The following is a 21,248-nucleotide window of genomic DNA, read 5'->3' as shown; positions in this document are numbered from 1 at the left end:
TTTAGGCATGTGGAGATCTCTCTCTCTTTCAAGTAAGTCTTTCTTAAATAAATTAAAAATACAAAAGTGATCTTTCTTCCCTCTGACCACAATGTGGCTGTCCATCGGGCAGCAGTAGCTCACTGCACATCTCCCACGCCCAGGTGATGCTGTGCTTCTAAGAGACGAAGGGCCCTGGCCCTCACGAGCTGCAGCTCTGAAGCTGGGAATCTGTGGCACTTGCAGGAGCTATTCTTACCTTTCATCACAGTTTTATACTGAAAACAAACTACTTTTTTAAAAAAATTTGACAGGTAGAGTTAGAGGGAAAGAGAGAGAGAGAGAGAAAGGTCTTCCTACCGTTGGTTCACCCCCCAAATGGCTGCTATGTGGCCGGCGCTGCGCCGATCTGAAATCAGGAGCCAGGTGCCTCTTCCTGGTCTCCCATGTGGGTGCAGGGCCCAAGCACTTGGGCCATTCTCCACTGCCTTCCCGGGCCACAGCAGAGGGCTGGACTGGAAAAGGAGCAACCGGGACTAGAACCGGCGCCCATATGGGACGCCGGCGCCGCAGGTGGAGGATTAACGAAGTGAGCTGAGCCGGCCCCTGAAAACAAGCTACTAACATAATATTACATCCATCGTGATTTTTACTTAGTTACACCGATTTAAGCCAAAAATTCATGCGACAGAAAGGAGACATAGGAGACATGTACCCTTCAAGTAACTTAACAATGGACATATTCTTTCTTTAATTTCCACAAATATGATTTATGTTTGATCATTTTCAAGTCTCAGAATAATGGGCTTCTCCATCTTACTCTTCAGTGGAATGTCAGACTCATTAATAAAGTGCAGGATCTATCACAATAATCAGTGCTATTCCGTTGTTTACATTCTTTTTTTTTTTTTTTTTTTTTTTTGACAGGCAGAGTGGCCAGTGAGAGAGAGACAGAGAGAAAGGTCTTCCTTTGCCGTTGGTTCACCCTCCAATGGCTGCCGCGGCCGGCGCACCGCGCTGATCCGAAGCCAGGAGCCAGGTGCTTCTCCTGGTCTCCCATGTGGGTGCAGGGCCCAAGCACTTGGGCCATCCTCCACTGCACTCCCGGGCCACAGCAGAGCTGGCCTGGAAGAGGGGCAACTGGGACAGAATCCAGCGCCCCGAACCGGGACTAGAACCCGGTGTGCCGGTGCCGCAAGGCGGAGGATTAGCCTAGTGAGCCGCGGCGCCGGCCTTGTTTACATTCTTAACAGCATCTCTGCTTCAACTTGAAAACTCCACATGCTCTGTGGAATTACCATGTTCCAAGTCAGAACAGAAAGGAAACTCAAGTAAACTGTGTCCGATGCTTTTCTGCCCATGGACTGGGAAGCAGTAATCCACACAGAGGGAAGCTCAGGAAAGCAGCCTGCGAACTATTTCATTTTCTATCTGGGCAGGTTCATCTCAGCATTTCAGCTTCTTCCTTTACAATGTGTATGTTTACACACCCTCCACCCACATGTGCTCCACCAGGTAGAATATCAGACTAGTAGTATATGATATCCAAGTGTGGAATAAAAACTGGCAACACTGGTGGGAACCTCGATGGGAGTTTTCCTTTGTACTGTGTGTGTGTGTGTGTGTGTCCATATTAAAGAAAATACAGAGCAGAGTTCCACACTGTGAAGCACATCCAGGCCACTGTGGACCACACATGGCCTGGGTTCTGAAAAGATGCATTGCATTTCATGAACATTCCTCCCTTGCTTTCCTGGAGGAGTCGGGAAAAAGGGTAGCTTGCATCTCATCCTGACCCAGATTCGCTTCACTGGAGAAGTGCCGATGGCCTGAAAGCTACTCCATGGGTCAAGGAGATGGGAAAAGGACCTCGCCTGACTGGCTGGGCTGACTGTCTAATCTAGCCACACGCACAGTAGAGGAGGGACTAGTGAAGCCCTGACCACACCTTCCTGAGATCCAGTGTATTTACATGGAAAAGGAAAATGGTCATGAAATTTATGTTTTTATGCCTCACACAAATAAATTCAAGTAATATGCTTTTGGTAGATTTAAGTAAACAAACGTGAATCTACCTTAATCAGTTCCTACAATCAGATTGGTTTCTTCCTTGCTCTGTGAATCAAACAAACTGGCTCCTATCTTTAAGCTTCTGTTGACGATAGCTCCCTGGTCCCGGAGTACTTTCTCTACCGCCGTGCTGTCTGCTAAGTCCCACTTCCTCCACAGAACTCTCCTTGGCTCTGCTTGCCTAGAATGAACTCTGAAACTGTATTATACCAAGTGTCTGAACTATATAATTTAACAACATATAACCATAGTAGCAGCTACATTTATTTCAGTACTTACTATATGGCAAACATAATTCTAAGCACATTAACTATGTATTGCAAAATTTAATCTTCAAAGCAATCCAGTGAGATGGGTACTTTAAAAAAATATTTATTTATTTATTTGAGAAGTAGAGTTACAGACGGAGAGAAAGGTTTTCCATCCACTAGTTCATTCCACAAGTGGCCACAATAGCCGGAGCTGGGCCGATCCAAAGCCAGGAGCCAGGAGCTTCTTTTGGGTCTCCCACATGGGTGCAGGGGCCCAAGGACTTGGGCCATCTTGTACTGCTTTCCCAGGCCAGAGTAGAAAGCTGGATAGGAAGAGGAGCAGCTGGGACTAGAACTGGCACCAATATGGGATGCCAGTGCTTCAGATGGAGGCTAAGCCCACTATGCCACAGCACCGGTCCCGGAGATGTGTATGATTAGTATGCCATTTTACAGATGGAGAAACTGAAAAAAGCAAAGTAACTTTCCAAGGTTCAAAGGTAAATGAGGTAGAGCCAGAGCGTGATTTTAACTGGGACAGTCTGGTCACCGAGAACATGGTCCTCCTACCTCCTACATAGCAAAGGCTCTGCTTGTTAAGTGTTCCATGTGTACTAATTCGTCTTCTGACCCGAGAAGTATGATACTTGAGGATAAAGGTCATCTCATTTAGTGTAACTCTTCCACCATCTTACATTTTTCTGACCCATGCAATTACTCGCTCAGTGCCTTCCTTCAAGTGGTGGGACAGGCCACCGGTCACTTCACAGTGTTTTATTAAGTAGGTGTCCTACTTTATCCAACCTCTAACAAAAGATTGTTCCTGGTTCCAGGAAGGAACTTTAAAATTTTGGGAAGTCTGAGGAACATCCATTTAGACACTTAATGTCATACTAAAAGAAAGGGAAGGGAAATACATCTACCTTGAGAGTCGATTGCAAAAACAGAAATGATCGCGTCGAAGTGGGCATTTGGCACGGTGGCTAAGATGCCACTCTGAGACACCTGCACCCATATGGGCGTGCCTGGGCTCGAGTTCAGGCACTGCGTCCTCCAGCTCCCAGCTTCCTGCAAATGCGCAGCAAGTGAAGGCTCAACACCTGGGTCCTTGCTCTACCTGGGAGACCCAGTTTGAGTTCTGGGCTCCTGACTCTTCAGTCTGGCCTCACCCAGCTATTGTGGCATTTGGGAAATAAATCAGCAGATGGAAGATCTCTCTCTCTCTCCCCCGCCTTTCAAATTAAATAATTTTTATAAATTTTTAAGGACAAAAGCTAAAGTTCTCTTCTGATGTATACCTTGAAGCAGTTTCTTGAACATTTCTAAGGAAAATTAACAGTGGTGATTTAAAAAATGTCAGCATTCTGTAAATACAACTGACATTATGGTGTACAAAGAGCCTTATCCTTTAAATAAATACATACGCAGTATATTTAAAGACTTTTCTTTTAAATAAATTATGCTAACTGTATCCCATTATAATCCCATAAAGATACTTACTTTACAGAGGAATGGAGGGAAGCTCAAGGAAATTTAGTGATCTGTCGAAAATCACACAGGTAAGTGGCACAGCCAGAATCCAAATCTGTCTCCCAATTCTAACGCTTGCATTCCTTTCTGCTTTACAGTACTGTGGGGAATAGTGGTACGGATAACTCAAAATTAAAGTATATGTGGCTCCAGAGTGCATTTGTTGGGGTCTTATCTTTTGGCAATCCATAATACTGCAAATCAACACAACCACAAAACAAAACGGTTCTTTGCCCTGGAAGAATTAACAGTTTTCCTGAGCCAGTGAGCAAAGCCATGGCCACAGAAGTTAAACAAGAAGTCCAAATAATATATGTCTGTGCCATTCTTTTCCCTTTATTTTGGAAACCCACTGTCCCCTCTCCTTTACCTTCCCAGCCCTGCCAGTGCACTGGGGATAATCACCATGAGCCGATCTGGGAGGCTGGACTGATGAGGGCACTGGAGCCACAGAAGGAACTACGCAGTGCGCAGGACACATCTCCCTCTGCACCAGCTTTCTCCTCCAACTATAAATAAGCAGCACTCAAATCTCCTCCATATAAAACATTCCCTCTCTCTCCTCTCTCTCTCTCTCTCTCTCTCTCTCTCTCTCTCTCTCTCTCTCCCCCTCTCTCTCTCTCTCTATCAAATGATCAGAAGAAACCAGACACCTACCAAGTTACAGTTCTCTCTGCCCTTCTATCCCCACATCTCGAAGAAGTTTCTGGGTGCTTTGATCTCCCAGCTAGACTGTTAGCTCCTTGAGGGCAGCAATTAACTTTCAATTAGAAACCTCACTTTTCAGTCTGCTAGTGGTAGGGTGGCTGTTAAGTGTCTGATCAATTGGTTGTTGAAATAACATCAGTGAGTTCTAAGCTACCTCCTGGCTCTAGAAGTCAAACATTTCACATTGTCTCCCACTCGGTACTGAGCATTGCTTTACACTTCCTAATTCATGGAAGAATTCTGGCTGAAATCCTTCTTCTCTGACTCCTGCAGAATACATTTGTTGTATTTAGCTAACAAAATTCCCTTACAGTATAATATGTGGAAGTCCATGAGCCTGGCACTGAGGAGTTTAGGCCAGTTTTTATTTACTGATGAACTGAAAAGATAAAAGAATCATTCTTAATTTTTGCTTTCTTTGCATTGCAAAACTGTACAAGCAATGTACTAAAAACAAAAAGCAAAGTCCAAAAGCTTCATCAGTGGAACATTAACGTTAAAACTTCATGCATAAAAGTAAGAAGCAAACTAGACCCTGCAGGTCCTGCACTCCATCTAGACTTCCAAGTGATGACTAGCTGCTAGTCACGGTTTTACTAGCCACTGCCCCTCCTGGGACCCCGGTACTGGGCTCTCTGTCACACCAGACCCTCTTTCTTCTGACCTTGACAATCCCTATATCTAAGCTGCTCATTACCACTGCCAGGCTACAGGCCCTGCCTGAACGTCTTGCCATCTTCATCCTCACCTACTATTCACCTGTGTGTGATCACCTACCTACTTCCATCAGAACTACACAAATCTCTGCCTTTCTTTACCTCTCTCTGTGAACTGCACTACTGGCCACGTTCTTCAGACTCTGCTTGCCTGTCACTATTACTTGACTCTTACCTATGGCCATGAAAGCGCCTTCTAAGACCTTTCTATATTCTGATGCTTTTCCAAGTTTCTGTCCATGCATTTTTTTTTTTCTCTGTCCATACCTGTTCCTGGATAACTACGTTCAATCCCAACACGGCAATTACCTCCTTCAAGGAGCAGCAGAAGCCCACAGAAGATGGCTGGAACTCTGGCCCCCACCACAAGCTGTGGGACCTCACGTAGGCTAACTGACTTCAGTGTGTTCCCTCATCTCTGAAATGAGCGTATCTGCATCCAGCTCACAGGGCTGCTGTAAAGATCTGACGAGGTAACACACGAAAAGCACCTGGTACCTGGGACAGCGCCCAGGACGCAGTAAAGGTCCGTAAGCCTGTGTCGGCACAGCCTCTCCTGCAACGCCACGCCCGCACTTCTGTGAGATGGTAAACCTTCCTCTCTGTCCCACTGACCCCTCCAATCTGACCTGCCCTGACCACACTCACCATCAGCTTCCCCTCCTGATGACACGATCACAGCTCAAGGAGGGAATCCTTGGCACAATCACTCCAACTCGCCCTCACTCCTTACCTCCAATCAGTCCTGGCACTTCCTCACACTGCTACCACCCCCCACCCTAATTCAGACCTAGCAGCAGGACAAATCACAACACCCTTATCACTAGCATTGCTCCATCTAAATCCTTCAGATCCTTCTCCTGGTACAACAACCTTTTTCAAAGCATCTCGCCATGTCATTTCTCTTAGACGCTCCCTAGCAAACCTGGAGAAAAGCCTAAACTCCCAGGTCAGGTACTCAAGGCCCTCAGCACTGTACCGTACTTCTCAGTATATACATTCCTTCAACCCTCTGCTATTTTCAGAACTCAAAAGATATTAAAAAAAAATTATTTAGAGGTCGGTGCTGTGCTATAGTAGGTTAAGCCTCCACCTGAAGTGCCAGGATCCCATATGGGGGCTGATTTGAGTCCCTGCTGCCCCACTTCTGATCCAATTCCCTGCTAACGGCCTGGGAAAGCAATGGAAGACGGCCCAAGTCCTTGGGCCCCTGCAGCCACATGGGAGACCTGGAAGAAGTCCCTGGTTCCTAGCCTGGAATCAGCCCACCTCTCGGGGAGTGAACCAGTGAATGGAAGACCTGCCTTTCTCTGTTGCTCCCTCTGTCTGTAACTCTGCCTCTCAAATTGATAAAATAAATCTTTTTTAAAATCTATTTGAGAGGCAAAGGTACAAAAAGGGACAGTCTGAGAGAGAAAGAGGTACCTTCCATCTGCTGGTTCACTCCCCAAACTCCTTCAACAACTAGTGCTGGGGCAGGCTGAAGCTGGGAGCCAGGAATTCTATTCGGGTCCCCAAGCAGGGGGTAGCATTTCAAGGATCTGGGTCATCATCTATCATCATCCACTGCCTCCCAGGAACATTAGCAAGAAATGAGATACAAAGTACAGAGTAGCAGGAACTTAAAATAGGCACTCCAACATGGGATGTGGGCATCCCAAGCCACGGCTTAACCTCTGCGCCACAACACTCAGTACTCAAATGTTTTTCCATTGGTTCACCTCCCAAATGGCCGCTGCGGCAGGTGCACTGCGCCAATCCGAAGCCTGGAGCCAGCTGCTTCTCCTGGTCTCCCATGCGGGTGCAGGGGCCCAAGGACCTGGGCCATCCTCCACTGCCTTCCCGGGCCACAGCAGAGAGCTGGACTGGTAGAGGAGCAACCGGGACAGAACCCGGTGTGCTGGCGCCGCAGCGGAGGATTAGCCTAGTGAGCTGTGGCACCGGCCCGTTTTTTTTTTTTTTTCCTTAAAGATTTCATTTTTATTTTTTTGAAAGGCAGAGTTTTAGAGAGGAGGAGAGACAGAGAGAGTGTGATCTTCCATTTGCTGGTTCACTCTCCAAATGCTCACAATGACTGGGACTGGGCCAGGGCCAAGAACCCCATCCAGGTCTCTCATGTCGAGGACAGAAACCCACTCACTACTGCCATCACCACTGCCTCCCAGGGTTTACATTAGCAGGAGCTGGAGCTGGGAATCAAACCCAGCAACTCCCATTTGGGCTCAGGCATCTTAACCTCTATGCTGAATGTCTGCTTCCCAGATACCATCGTTTGAGATGCACTCTATTAGAGAACAGTATAATACCAATTTTAATTTTCTGAGTATGACCCTTGTATTGTGAATATGTTTAAGATAAACACTGAAATTTCTAGAGATGAAATATCATGATGTCTATAAAAATCAGCCAAAATAAAATTAAATAAATATGTGTATACAGAAGAAAAATTTAATGAGAATGGCAAGTCCATAAAATGTACACGTGATAATTTTTAGAGGGTACATTTGCTATCTTCTTATAGTTCTAGGACAAAGAAAAATGAGATTTTTTTTTAAAGTACTCAGAATGGCAAAAGGAGGCGGAGGTTATTACAGCATACTGAAAGCTAACAGGACTGCAGACTGCTCTTTGCAACCAATACTTGAATGTGTTCTCTTCCTGATCTTGCTATGTGGACTGATAACACTCTTGGTGGTGGTACTCCATGAAGCTGTCTGATAAGATGAAACTCCTACAAGAAATAGCTCCATATTTATAAGCAGCATTTCAGGATTTGCCCTTAAACAAAACAAAACAAACTGGGAAAGTGATCATTATCCTTACTTATAACGTTGTCTTTCTGATGTCTGCGAAATTAACAAAAATCATACAAATTGAAATGCAAATGGTTTTGTCCCTGAAAATGTTCATTATAAATATGTAGACTGATAGGAAAAACTAATCTTTACTTTAAAAATAAACCAGGGTTCAACAGAAAAGACTATCAAATAGCAAAAGTACAATTTAATTAGCTGCCCAAATTGCATGTTATTGTACTTTGCCTTTTCAACTTTGTATTCTCAACTGGGGCACAGAAAGAAAATTACTATTTCAGTTAAATTCATTACTCTTAACTAGCTGTAGGGGTTGAAAAAAGCTGTACTTAAAAGCTTCCTTATGAAAGTATTAAAATGTCCCTCCTCAGAATGCCCTAATGATCTGTGAGCTGAGTAGCGTTCCGGCCTGGGCTCAGGTGCAGTCCATCCTCAGCGAAATGCATAGTGTTACCATGTAACCACCAGGGTTTCTGCCCATGTGGGAAAATCTACAGAGGAAAATTTAAAAACTTCTCCTAAAATATAATGAAAATTGTTTGAGGACTTCATCTCTTATCAATTTTGAGAAAACAGCTATCCTTAAATAGCAGTCTATGCATTATTAAATTTATATGTCCATTCAAATGCCTTTTAAGTCCCACTAACCCATTTGATTCAATTTCTCACAGAAGGAATTCCATGCCATTACAAGTATATATCACATGACTTGGCAAAAGACAATTTGGTAAAAATGAACAAAAACCCTGACATGGACATCACTTTTTTTTAAAAAAGTGAAGAACACTGAGACAGCAATTAACGGTTGTAGAAAAAAATGCTGCTGCTGTACCGGCAATGACTGCAGGTAGCAGCAGATGGTGATAACTCGCTTAATGGCACTGCTTACTGCATACCATGACACACTCTCACAGATGCACATCACCAATCTCTAAAATAACATCTCAGGGTAATGCAACCCAGTGCAAGACATTTTAATACAAAATCAATGTATCATCGCTGTAAGCAGCAAGAACACACAAATCATGGAAGAAGCTAAAATTGTGTTTAAAGACAAACTCATTTGGTCAAAAATAAGGCAAGAAAAAGAAGGGGAGAATAAAATAAGCCTTTCCCATTCTGGAAACCTAATCTTTTTTTTTTTTTTTTTTTAATTTGGAGCCTTTGAAACTCACAGACTCCATTTTTGAACTTTCGAGGATGCTAATTTTTCAGTTATTGGTTTTTGCTTTATCTTCTCTGAAGAGGGAAAAAAAAAACCTGCTTTTTAATGCTTTCCAGGAGATAGGGGGAAAGACCGTCAGCTTTTTAACTTGGCAGGAGAGGTATTTTTTGATGAGCTTGAAATCTGAGTTTCAAATAAAGTCACATCAAAATTAAGTATCACATCGAATGAATCTTCTGAATTTTTTTCACTGGAGATCTAGACTCTAACTTTCATTGGTAAGCACGGATGCCGCGCCAAAAAATACAGGGGTCTTTTACAAACTAGGTAAAACTGAACCAGGCCCACACAGCGCCCAACCATGGCCAATCCAGGCAAAGTCTGCTCAAAGGAGGGACCTCTGATCAAAGGGATTTAAAGACACTCTGCCATCCTGCGGGGATTGGGATTATGAGGTATATTACTTTATGCCACAAAACTGCTCTTGTCCGCCTGCAACACTGGCATCCAATATGGGTGCCAGCTTGAATCCCAGCCCCTCCACTTCCAATCCAGCTCCCTGCTAATGTGCCTGGAAAAGCAGCGGAAGATGGCCCAAGTCCTTTGGCCCTTGCATCCATGTGGGAGACCGGGAGGAAGCTCCCGGCTTTGGCCTGGCTCAGCCCTGGCTGTTATGGCCATTTGGGGAGCGAACCAGTGGATGGAAGACCTCTCTTTCTCTCTCTCTGCTCCTCCCTCTCTGTGGCTCTTTCAAATGAATAAATAAATAAATCTTCTAAAAACATTGCTCTTTACTCACCATGACAAGGTTTTGTTTTGTTTTCCTTTTAAAGATTTACTTATTAGAAATGCAGAGTGACAGAGTGAAGGGGTAAGAGACATTTTCCATCTGCTGGTTCACTTCCCAAATGATCACAACAGCTGGGGCTAAGCCAGGCTGAAGCTCTCCCAGGTGCATCAGCAGGGAGCTGGATCAGAAGCAGAGCAGCCGGGGCTCCAAACAGTGCTACAAAGTCTACTCAAAGGAGGGATGCTGGCATCGCAGGCGGTAGCTTAACCTGCTGTGTCACAACACTGGCCCCTTATTTTACAAATTTTGTCAGAACACAAATGTTTGACATTTGCATTAACTTTAGATAACTTCAGAAATTAAAGTACATTCCGACCTTGGCAAGGCATCTAGTCCCATTAAGCTTCTGTTTAGATTTGACTAGCTCTTTCATTTTTGTCTTTGTACTTCTGAGAGTTAAACAGCAATTCTGCTCTAGAAATGGTAACACGATACTGAAGTACTTACGCTCAGGTAGAAGTTATGCCCAGGTAGAAAAGGATCATGAAGAAAGCAAGAAAGCAGGGTGCGGACTTTCGGGGCCCCTAATAATGTTACCACCAGGGCCCCAACATCTCAATTCATCTTCCTTTAAGGGTATTTCACTGTACTCGTCATGCTCATTTCCTTTTTTGGCCATCAGGTCTGAAGCACCTGCTTGACCCAAATGACAGGGACTTAGGTGAACTCTGAGAAGCAAAGCCATTCCTGTGAAAGCAGGTTTTCACCACTCTGCTTTATTCTCCCTGCTCACTGCCCACCGGTAAATGGGTGACTCTGCTGGAGACTACGATTGCTTTCGTTGATTTAGTTCCTACCTTGTGGCATTTCCTAATATTCTCTTTTGTCCCCCGCCTGACATCTGAGACATGGCATTTCATTCACACATCCTGGAGTGCAGAGTAAGATCCTGCGACACGTTTGGGGATAACACCAGAATTCCCTAAGCAGCTGCTGGTATCCCGTGGCTAACCAATCTCTCATTAGAACTGCCACCACGCACAGGGAATCTGCTCTGACACTGAGCTGTCCTGCCGCAGCAGGGGAGCAGCCGGGAGGACCCACCAGGTACGTGCACTGTCGCTGGGTCTGGGAAAGCAGGTCCTGGAGACAACTGGCTCTCATTCTCACTTTTCCTGCTTCCCTGTGTCTAGCGCCATCTGATGATCTAGTACATAAAACATTACCTTCCTCGGTGCTATCTATCTTCACAAATTACAAAATTTCTCAAATATGAACATGACCCAGAGCTGTCTATATCTTAAGTTACCTCTTGGGATCTGCACCAATGGTGCAAACTCCAAATTTAAAAGTTACCTGTTTTGAATGCTGATGTGCTAAGACAATAATGGTTATGGTTGGAAAAGATTATCACTAAACTAAGCATTTCATATAGCTGTGCATCACTTACCAAGTATACTTTCTAAGAAATACACTGCACAGCAATTTTGTCATTATATAAACCTCATACTTACACAAACTAAGGTAGTCGTGACATCATCAAGCCATACAACCTTAGGGGACCACCATCATATATGTGGTCTACTGTGAACTGAAACATCATTATGAGGTGCACTATTGGATATGGAAGGGGTTATTATTCAGATTTTAAAAAGAATCTCACCAAATTTTAAACTGCTAAAAAGCATACAATATTGTGTCCATAGGCACAAAGGTACTTCAAAAAGTTCATGGAAAGCGGAAATCAAAGAGGTTTATTTGGGTACAAAGATTTTGAAATCTGTACATATGCAAAGTCTTCAAAAAGTTCATGGGGGCCAATACTGTGGTATAGCAGATAAAGCTGCCGCCTGCAGTGCCAGCATCCCATGGGGTGATGGTTCAAGTCCCAGCTGCTCCACTTCCAATTCAACTCTCTGCTATGGCCTGGGAAGGCAGTGGAAGATGGTCCAAGTCCATGGGCTCCTTCACCCTCGTGGAAGACCCAGAAGAGGCTGCTGGCTCCTGGCTTTGGATCGGCACAGCTCTGGCCATTGCAGCTAATTGGGGAGTGGACCAGCGGATAGAAGGCCTCTCTCTCCCTCTCTCTCTCACTCTCCTCTCTCTGTGTAACTCTTTCAAATAAATAAATAAATAAATAAATCTTTTTTTAAAGTTAATGGAAAACACACATTATGAAAAACTAGGCAGGTATTTCAAAAAATTATTTGTAATTTATTATCTTTTAAAAATGTATTAATTATTTGAGAGTCAGAAAGAGAGACAGAAAAAGAGGTAGGTGCTGTGGCGTAGTAGACTAAGCCTCTACGGTGCTGGCTGGAGTCTCAGCTATTCCTCTTCCAATCCAGCTCTCTGCTACGCCCTGGGGAAACAGTGGAGGATGGCCCAAGTGCCTGGGGCTCTGCACCCACGTGGGAGACTCTAAAGAAGCTCCTGGCTTTGGATTGGCCCAGCTCTGGCCGTCATGGCCATTTGGGGAGTGAACCAGAGGACAGAAGACCTTTCTCTCTGTCTCTTCCTCTCTCTGTAACTCTACCTCTCAAATAAATACATCAAATCTTAAAAAAGAGAGAGAGAAGGAGAGCTCCCATTTGCTGTTTCACTCCCCTTATGCTGGGCTGGGATTGAAGCAGGGAGTCAGGAACTCAATCTAGGTCTCTCAAATGGGTGGCTGAAATCCAATTATTTGAGCCATTACCTGTTGCCTCCCAGGGTCTGCCTTAGCGAGACGCAGGGGTCAGATACTGGAGCTAGGAACTGACCCCACCTATTCAAATGTGGGATGCAGGCATCTTAACCATTAGGCAAAACACTTCCTTCTTCAAAATTTTCTTTGTATCACAATAAATTTATCTTTTAATTCCATTCCTTGAAACATCCTCATATTGTGAGTCTACAAACTGTATTCATAGTGGTCCAAGCGTCATAGAAGGTGCCACACAAAGCAGTGGAAAGACAGAGACCCAGAAGTACACATGCCCATGTCCCACACCAGTTCCAGCTCCTGGCTCCAGCTTCCTGCCAATGCAGAGCCTCAGGGGTAGCAGGGAGGACTCAGTCACTGGGCTTGTGTCACTCAAGTGGGAGACCTGGACTGTGTTCCTGGCTCCCAGTTCCAGCCAAGTCTAGTCCCAGTCTCTTCAGATATCTAAGGATCAAACCAGCAGATGGGAGCTTTCTCTCTGCCTCTCAAAAGCAAAGAAAACAACAAAGAAAAAATAATAGAGCCCCTTATCTTTTCTGAATTCACATTTCAAGAATTCCTAAGGAGGGACAGAATAATTCACTTCTCTAAGACAAAAAAAAAATTACCTTGGGAATAGAAAATGCAGGCATCACACTAGTGGGAAGGAAAAGAAGCAGAGTTAACAGTTATCTTCAAAGAGAGACAAATGTGATGAGGAAAACAAGAAGATGAGGGAACATAACTAAGAGTTAATCACTCGTATGCATGAGTCTGTTGTTTTCTCTTACAGAACAAAACCACGTGCTGTTACTTTCTACTACGGTTTATCTAGGCTGAGGCCTCAGACCTCGACAACTCAGAAAAAGAGCAACGATGATAATAAAAGACCAGAAAGCAGGCAAGAAAAGTTAAAGGTGTTTGGATTATTTGGGTTGGAATGAAGGCAGGGATGTGGTGTTAATATAAGCAGTGGTCTCTTAACCTCCTATCAGGAGCGGGGAAGACTGGCAGAAAGGATGATTGACAGATAATTACTCAAGCCCCTTCTTGTTGAACACTTCGTGAATCTGACCTGCACAGGGCTATTTTGCACAGAACAAGAGGGCTTAAAGGATTTAGAAGTATGTCAGAGACTAGGGTAACACTTGGGGACTATCAAAAACCCATTTCCAAAACCAGGTGAGGAAATTAAGAAGGAAAACTGCTCACTTTCTAGAAAGGGTTAGGTCAGCATTCCCAAATTGTGACATGAGGAGTATCGGTGTCCCCTGAGATATGATAAAGTGTTTTCTTGGAAAAGAGGTTAATATATCTGCCAACTGCCAAGTAACATGCACATAAATAGACTTCTTCACTAAGAAATTTCAGGCTTTAGTTACTAATGTGTGTTAAGAATCACTGAAAGGCAGAGTATCTATAGCAGGTCTTAAAATGTTCTAATTACAGGTGCTTTTTTCATAGAAAATCTGCAATATGTTGCAACAATAATGTTTTCAGGAATACAGTTTGGGAAATGAGGGTTTAGCTGCAGTTGGTTATGAAAGCAAGGCAGGGGCAGGGGCTGTGGCTGTGGCATAGCGAGTAAAGCTGCCGCCTGTGGTGCCAGCATCTTATGTGGGCGCCGGTTCGAGTCCCGGCTGCTCCACTTCCTATCTGGCTCTCTGCTGTGGCCTGGGAAAGCAGTAAAAGATGGCCCAAGTGCTTGGGCCCCTGCATCCATGTGGGAGACCCAAAAGAAGCTCCTGGCTCCTGGCTTCGGACTGGCACAGCTCCTGCCGTTGCAGCCACTTGGGGAGTGAACCAGAGAATGGAAGACCTCTTTCTCTCTGCCTCTCCTCTGTGTAACTCTTTCAAAAAAATAAATATTAAAAAAAAAAAAGGCAAGGCGAGGACAAGGTGGAATTTGGGGATGTCCTCCAGCTTTGCAGTGTAACAGATGTAGAGCAATCAACACGGCTGGTCCTCTTGTTCCCTGTTCTCACCACAGGGCCTGACTCAGGCAGGAAGCTCCGCCCCATCAACTGATCATCTGATTGTCTTCATTCTCCCATTAAACGTCTAGGCTTCCCTGTATCGTTCCAATTTTAGTATATGTGCTGCCGAAGCGAGCACACGTCTGGGCTTCCCAAACCTTCCCTTCTTCCCTGCTTCTCCTTTTCTTGGTGGTAGCCCCCTTTCTTCCATGAAAGTACTTTCTGTTGCTTTCCACTTGCTATGAAGCAAGACTTTTCCATTAAAACGAGGCTTGTCAGAAAACATTAAAATTTTCTCTGATATACCTATCTAGTTTAGATTCTCTTCTCTCTTTTCTTCAGCACATTAACTACTTGTTTAAGACTTGGGTGCTTTTCTAAGACTGAACCTACTGTTCTGATGATTCCTTAATTTCTCTGTTCTCTATCATGACTCCCTGTTTCTACACTAGTCTATACAGCCATCATCATTTATTATTGAAAATTGCTTCCAATAAACAATTCCTGCCAAGACCAGCATTACGCTAAGCTGCTCCATTCTGCTTCTTCACCTTGTCATTACAAGACACTGTTTGCTAATCCCCTGTACAACACTGCTGAGAGGTTGGGCCTCTAAGACTTGATATGGGGTCATGAAGGCAGGAGTCAGGTTAATGCTGTTTCTGTGGGAGTAGGTCCTTGATAAAAGGATGACTGCAGCCTCCCCTCCCCACCAACACACAGCACCACGTTCCCTCCCCTAGTGATGCCTTCCACCAGGTTATGACACAGCAAGAAGGTCCTTACCAGATGTGGAGACTCCCTGGTCTTTACAACTCTGGTTCACAGCTCCCCACTCTGTGAGACCCTATTACAGCAGACCAAACTGGCTAAGACACTACCCACCAACTCCATAAGGGCATCTGGGAAACTTGAGGAAAGGTCAGCACACCTTGCCTACCCGCAGAGATAGGCCTGGCAGGGTATACTGAACAGGAAGAATGTCTTCTCAGGCTCATGTGCAAGTTTTATTTTTAAAAATTTCTACTTCCCAGCAGAGTATAATATCATACCACAGATGAAGACAGAATCTTCTACTCTCTTGTCATCGTCTTTATTTTTTTGCCCAAATTTATGATGTCTTCTTGACAAAGATGGGACCAATAGGCACATGAACATTTTGGTTCCCAGGGAAAGCCAGGCAGGGCCTCTCCTCCTGCCTGGCGCTGAGCCTGGACCATCCCTGGGAGCAGACATGCTGCAGAGATGGCACCTTCCTGACAGAACAACGACAAAACCCTGGCTACAATGACTTCCTTCCTCTCTGAAAGAGGGACTCCCTAGGATCTTGAGGACATTCCAGTTTGATTAACTACAGTCTTATAGTCTCAGATTTTTTTTTTTTTATTTGACAGATAGTGTTAGACAGTGAGAGAGAGAGACAGAGAGAAAGGTCTTCCTTCCGTTGGTTCATCCCCCAAATGGCCGCTATAGCCAGAGCTGCACCCATCTGAAGCCGGGAGCCGGGTGCTTCCTCCTGGTCTCCCATGCGGGTGCAGGAGCCCAAGCACTTGGGCCATCCTCCACTGCCCTCCTGAGCCACAACAGAGAGCTGGACTGGAAGAGGAGCAACCGGGACAGAATCCAGCGCCCATATGGGATGCCGGTGCTGCAAGGCGGAGGATTAACCAAGTGAGCCACGGCGCCGGCCCATAATCTCAGATTTTTTAAACAAATTTTCATTTTGACTTAAGTCCAGGCTTAGAGAAAGCTATAATGGCATAGAGGGGTCTTATATACCTTTCATTCACATTATCCAAGTGATGGTGATTCTTTTCCATACTTGTTTTGCATTTCTCTCTCTCTCTCTCTCCTCTTCTCTCTCTTCTCTCCCCCTCTCTCCCCACTCCCTCTCTCTCTCTCCCTCCCTCCCTAATTACATAGCTTTTCTCTTGAATCATTTGCATGTAAGCTAAAGATATGATACACCTTTTACTCCTATTTGCTAAAAATAAAATAAGATAGCTTCATGGACAAATGTTGACAAAGCAAGTATAGACAGATGATGAATGTTTAACTGTGTGGGTGTTCACTGTAAAATTCTTTCAACTTTTATTGCATGTATGAAATTTTTACAAAATAAAACGTCAAGGAAAAATCAGAAAATCAATCTGGGGCATCAGAGAAAGTCAGTTTCTGATTATTCATAGTTAGGTGAGATATCTGGGCTAAGGACAAACCAAAATACCAGAATATTCAAAACCCTGTTTCATTTGGCTCTCACGTTTTCAGTATAGCTATATCTACAAAACACCCAGCGTTTCAAATGAGTATTAGAATTAAAATTCCATTAAAGTGTTCTGTAAACAGCCAAGCAAAGGACATGGCACAGGACATGCTTTCGTAGTAGAATGAGCCACGGGGGACACTGCTCAGGGTGGAAAATCCATGGACAGACAATCTGACGCAGCATAAGGTACACGAAAGCTGGCAACACCCGGACTCAGAATATTACTCCAGTGCTTCCGGATCCTATGCAAAAGCAGGTGTCAAGGTTATTGTCATTAATACACCTATTTTTGTTCCTTTAAAATAAGTTTAAAGGAAAGCACTGAGTAGTATTTTTTCCCCTTCTTAGAATAAAAACATAGAAAAGCTTTAGCTACCTTTCGTCTACCCTGTTTGCTCTCAAACAAGTTTATGTGGTAAACTGTCTCCATATTGAATGGCTGACTGCCTTTTATAATCTGAATTAGAAAATGCAAAAAAAAAAATCCTTTAAAGTCAAACAGTGGAATTAACATATGAGCAGAACTCCTGTGGGCATTTAAATCCGTAATTAAAAAACCTGAGACACGTTGGCTTGGCAATCGTTATTGTCTAACGTGCACAGATAGCCAAGAGGTACTGAAATGCGACATTCTGTCCCACATGACTCACTCACTCAGCAGAGCCAGCCTCGCCGAGAATGCCGAGAAGGCCTTACAGCTTCAAATGCCTGCCCCTCCGAAGGTCTTCCCCCAGCTCTGAAAAACACCCAGAGGGCCTGTGGAGACACTGTTGAGTGTTTGCTACTGAGAAATCTGCTTTTGCTAGCATGCTCCATTTCCACGTAGGAAAAGAAAACCCTTTGTGAAAAATGAGAAGTCTGAGAGCAGGAACACAGGCACGCACACACACGCAAATCATCCTTCCTATCTGATGTGTGAGCACAGCACACAGCACAGCCATGGAGCTCCGAGCCTCCAGATTATAAATAGGCTGCCAATCCAGGCAGCAGCTGCCTCACATCACTCTGCTTTCCCTCTCTGATTCTATTATATCTCAAAGACGATGCGCTGACTTCTACAAGTTTCCTCTGTGCTAACAGGTACACCATACACAGGCCAAGGAAATTTGTTTTTATGATTATTCACATCAGACAATATTCCATGCTAATCTGCCATTGTTGACCTTATTTATACATGTATAAGGGGTTTAACAGGTTTGCACTCCTGCATTTTCTCTTATAAATTAAGCCTTCAGTATTATAATTCTGCACTCACTCGCAGTCAACCAAGAAATTGCCTTTATAAAGGCAACTGAGCACCCTGCCCTTTCTGGGCCTGCAAAACAGTACTACCTACACCTGAATGCAGACGCCTGCACAGGAAACACATAAAATACAATGCAATTTGATTAAGTCTTTAATGCATACAACTCTTTCAAGAAGGAAGCAAACCAATCAACTAAATGCGCTGCATAACATCTTCAAAATGCCCAAGTGCTAAAGACACTCCCTATTCACCTTGTGTCAAAAGAGGACTAACAGCCGAAAGCTATGAGGAGGCGCCTTTGGCCCCCATGTGGGAAAGGCCCTTTCCAGAAATTGGTATTCAGGACACACGTCTTCAAGAATGACTTCTATCTTCTCCCTGTCCTGTTTCCAGCATGTAATTCACATCGGGAAGATACTTGATAAGCAAAGTAGCCAATATTTTACTTCTTCATTTGTAATAAGTACGTTAACAATTCATTTTTGGCCATCTAAGAAATGTCACTCCCAACCCACAATATAGCCTGTATCATGCCAAGGGAAAGTAGTCTGAACTTCAGTTTTCTTTCTTTGCTAATAAGGAATTCACTTCACTTCAGCGAGATAATACTGCACGCTAATGTGTACCACAGCTGGAATTATGGGATAGGCTGGTAGCTAATTCTGTAAAAGAGTGATTTGGAAATCTCTGGGGACTTTTTTTTTTTTTTTTTTTTTTTTAAGGAGGGGCCTGGTGGCATACAACTAAAAAGGAAGTGAAGAAAGTTATCTTGTCCAAAAATTACATGTGCATTTGTATTCTTAATTTTCCCCAAAACTTTCTACTGTCAAGAGTTTGCTTGGTGTCAGGATGCAAAATTACTTCAACTTTCAAGTACATGCACATACATCTAACCCTGAACTTTTAAGTGGAAAGTCTCGATACCTCTGGATCAATCTCACATTAATTTCTAAGAAAATAATAAAAATTGTACATCAAAATAATGTTAACAATTGAGTGGTAAGCTTACAGGCAATTTCTGCTTTGCTAAGTTGGCTGGAGGTTTTACAATAAACATATATTATTTTCCTAACAAGAAGACAAATAGCACTAAAGGATTTGGGGAGGGGTAAGTTTTCCTTCCTTATACCCTAAGGCATCCTGATTCAATTGTATTCTCACTTTGAAGTCTACATGGTAAAATACTTCTTTACACTTTAAAAGTTTACCTTTTAGGGTATTTTAAGATTTTTTTATTTGCTCTAGTGAATATTACTATATCCTTGAAGGACAACACAACACAACACAGGGTGACTGCAGATTATTAGATGCACCTGCAAATCCTATTAGATCTCCAAACTGAATCCAAAGTCCAACATTTATGTATTCATGGTTTATTAATCTGATCTTTTCCTTTTAAAAAGGTAACATAATGTAGCTTGTAAAAGACTGGTATCCGCCATGATGAACTAAACCATGGAAATAAAGGTTGACTTTAAACTCGACAGATGAATTTTGGTCCCTCAGCCTTTGGTCACTTTTCTGTGTTAATGTTCTGGAAACGGTCTTTCACTGATTAATTCTACTTCACATTTACTGATTCACCCTCAAATATCAGCTTCACCAAACAATACTATATTCTATTGTAGAGACCCAACTAAGTACCCACTCTGAAAACAGATTTGTTTTTACGCTATAGTTTCCTTGAGTTTAAAATTCAAAAAATTCTTCAGTCATCACTGTTAAATTATACTCTCATATTCTTAACTATATAACTTAGCAATAAATTCCAGGTCATTTCCAACAGTGCACCTAGATTAAAAACAACAAATACCCTCCAGAAGTGCTTTCAGTTAAAGTATTTCAACTTTACTCCACCTCACCTATGCTGCAGTTACACAGTAGAAATAACAACAAAGGCATACAAGAAAAGAACATGAACTCCTAAACTGGAAGGGAGAGAAAGGAAAAAAAAAATTTTATTAATGAAACTGCTATAACCTGATTTGATAATTACCCTTCTCACTGAAATTTATTCTCAAAAGTAGAAGGCAGTGCACTACCCTCTCAAGAAGAAAGCCCTGACATATACAACTAATACAGTAGTTACAGTCTATGGGCAAACAATACAGCCAAAGATCCCCTTGCTAATACATACATTAAAATTAGCCACTGCAGGTTTGTAATCCCAGGTTATGAAAACTGCCATCCAGAGAAAAGGACCAAGGTACATTCTGGGTTTCTATTTTCTGATTTCTTTACGTATGTGCCAAAACACTCAAAAATTACTTTTTCTCTCCATAAGCTCTCTTGCTCCAATCAAGAATGCTTCTCTCATTTTAATGACACTGCATGATCTTTATTCTTACCACATGATCTTCCCAGGTTTTCGACATTTGTCTAACATTATGATCAAGAGATCCTTCTGGCCAGCACCGCGGCTCACTAGGCTAATCCTCCGCCTAGCGGCGCCAGCACACTGGGTTCTAGTCCCGGTCGGGGCGCCGGATTCTGTCCCGGTTGCCCCTCTTCCAGGCCAGCTCTCTGCTGTGGCCAGGGAGTGCAGTGGAGGATGGCCCAGGTGCTTGGGCCCTGCACCCCATGGGAGACCAGGAAAAGCACCTGGCTCCTGGCTCCTGCCATCGGATCAGCGCGGTGCGCCGGCCGCAGCGCGCTGGCCGCGGTGGCCATTGGAGGGTGAACTAAAGGCAAAGGAAGACCTTTCTCTCTGTCTCTCTCTCTCACTGTCCACTCTGCCTGTCAAAAAAAAAAAAAAAAAAAAAAAAAGATCCTTCTGTGAACTAGCAAGAACTAAAACCTGAGTCCAATGGTTGCTTTTCAAAAAATAATAATCTGAAAAGAGACAATGGGGAAAACACTCTTTTTTCCTCTGAAATGTTTGCATAAGCTACTTTTAGTTAGCGTACTCTTTTTCAACCTAAATTTTACTGTGCACATTTAGAAGATGTCATAAGATACATATATGTAACAAAATCATCTCGTGTAACCCATCCACCATCCCAGTTATCCACCTTTTACTCTCCCCCACAACTGCAGTCATTTAGCAAAAATC

The 21,248-nt window shown here is 43.6% G+C and overlaps 1 protein-coding gene across 32 annotated transcripts in view; it reads right to left on the bottom strand.

Annotated features, from left to right (window-relative positions):
• PHF21A (PHD finger protein 21A) overlaps window positions 1-21,248 on the bottom strand; it is a 221,043-nt gene that overhangs the window by 79,524 nt on the left and 120,271 nt on the right. For 2 of the 32 annotated variants that reach the window (XM_089327388.1, XM_070071286.2), the window contains one exon: window positions 3,801-3,930. The exons of the other annotated variants lie outside the window; for them this stretch is intronic. The gene's annotated coding sequence lies outside the window, so the exon portion shown is untranslated. The remainder of the gene's footprint in view (window positions 1-3,800; window positions 3,931-21,248) is intronic. 32 annotated transcript variants of the gene reach the window in all.

Source organism: Oryctolagus cuniculus, chromosome 1 (assembly GCF_051225735.1).
Source record: "Oryctolagus cuniculus isolate XC-2025 breed Fujian yellow rabbit chromosome 1, ASM5122573v1, whole genome shotgun sequence".
Classification (NCBI taxonomy): domain Eukaryota; kingdom Metazoa; phylum Chordata; class Mammalia; order Lagomorpha; family Leporidae; genus Oryctolagus; species Oryctolagus cuniculus.
The sequence above is the reverse complement of the archived record's forward strand: the minus strand, read 5'-3'. Positions and strand labels throughout refer to the sequence as shown.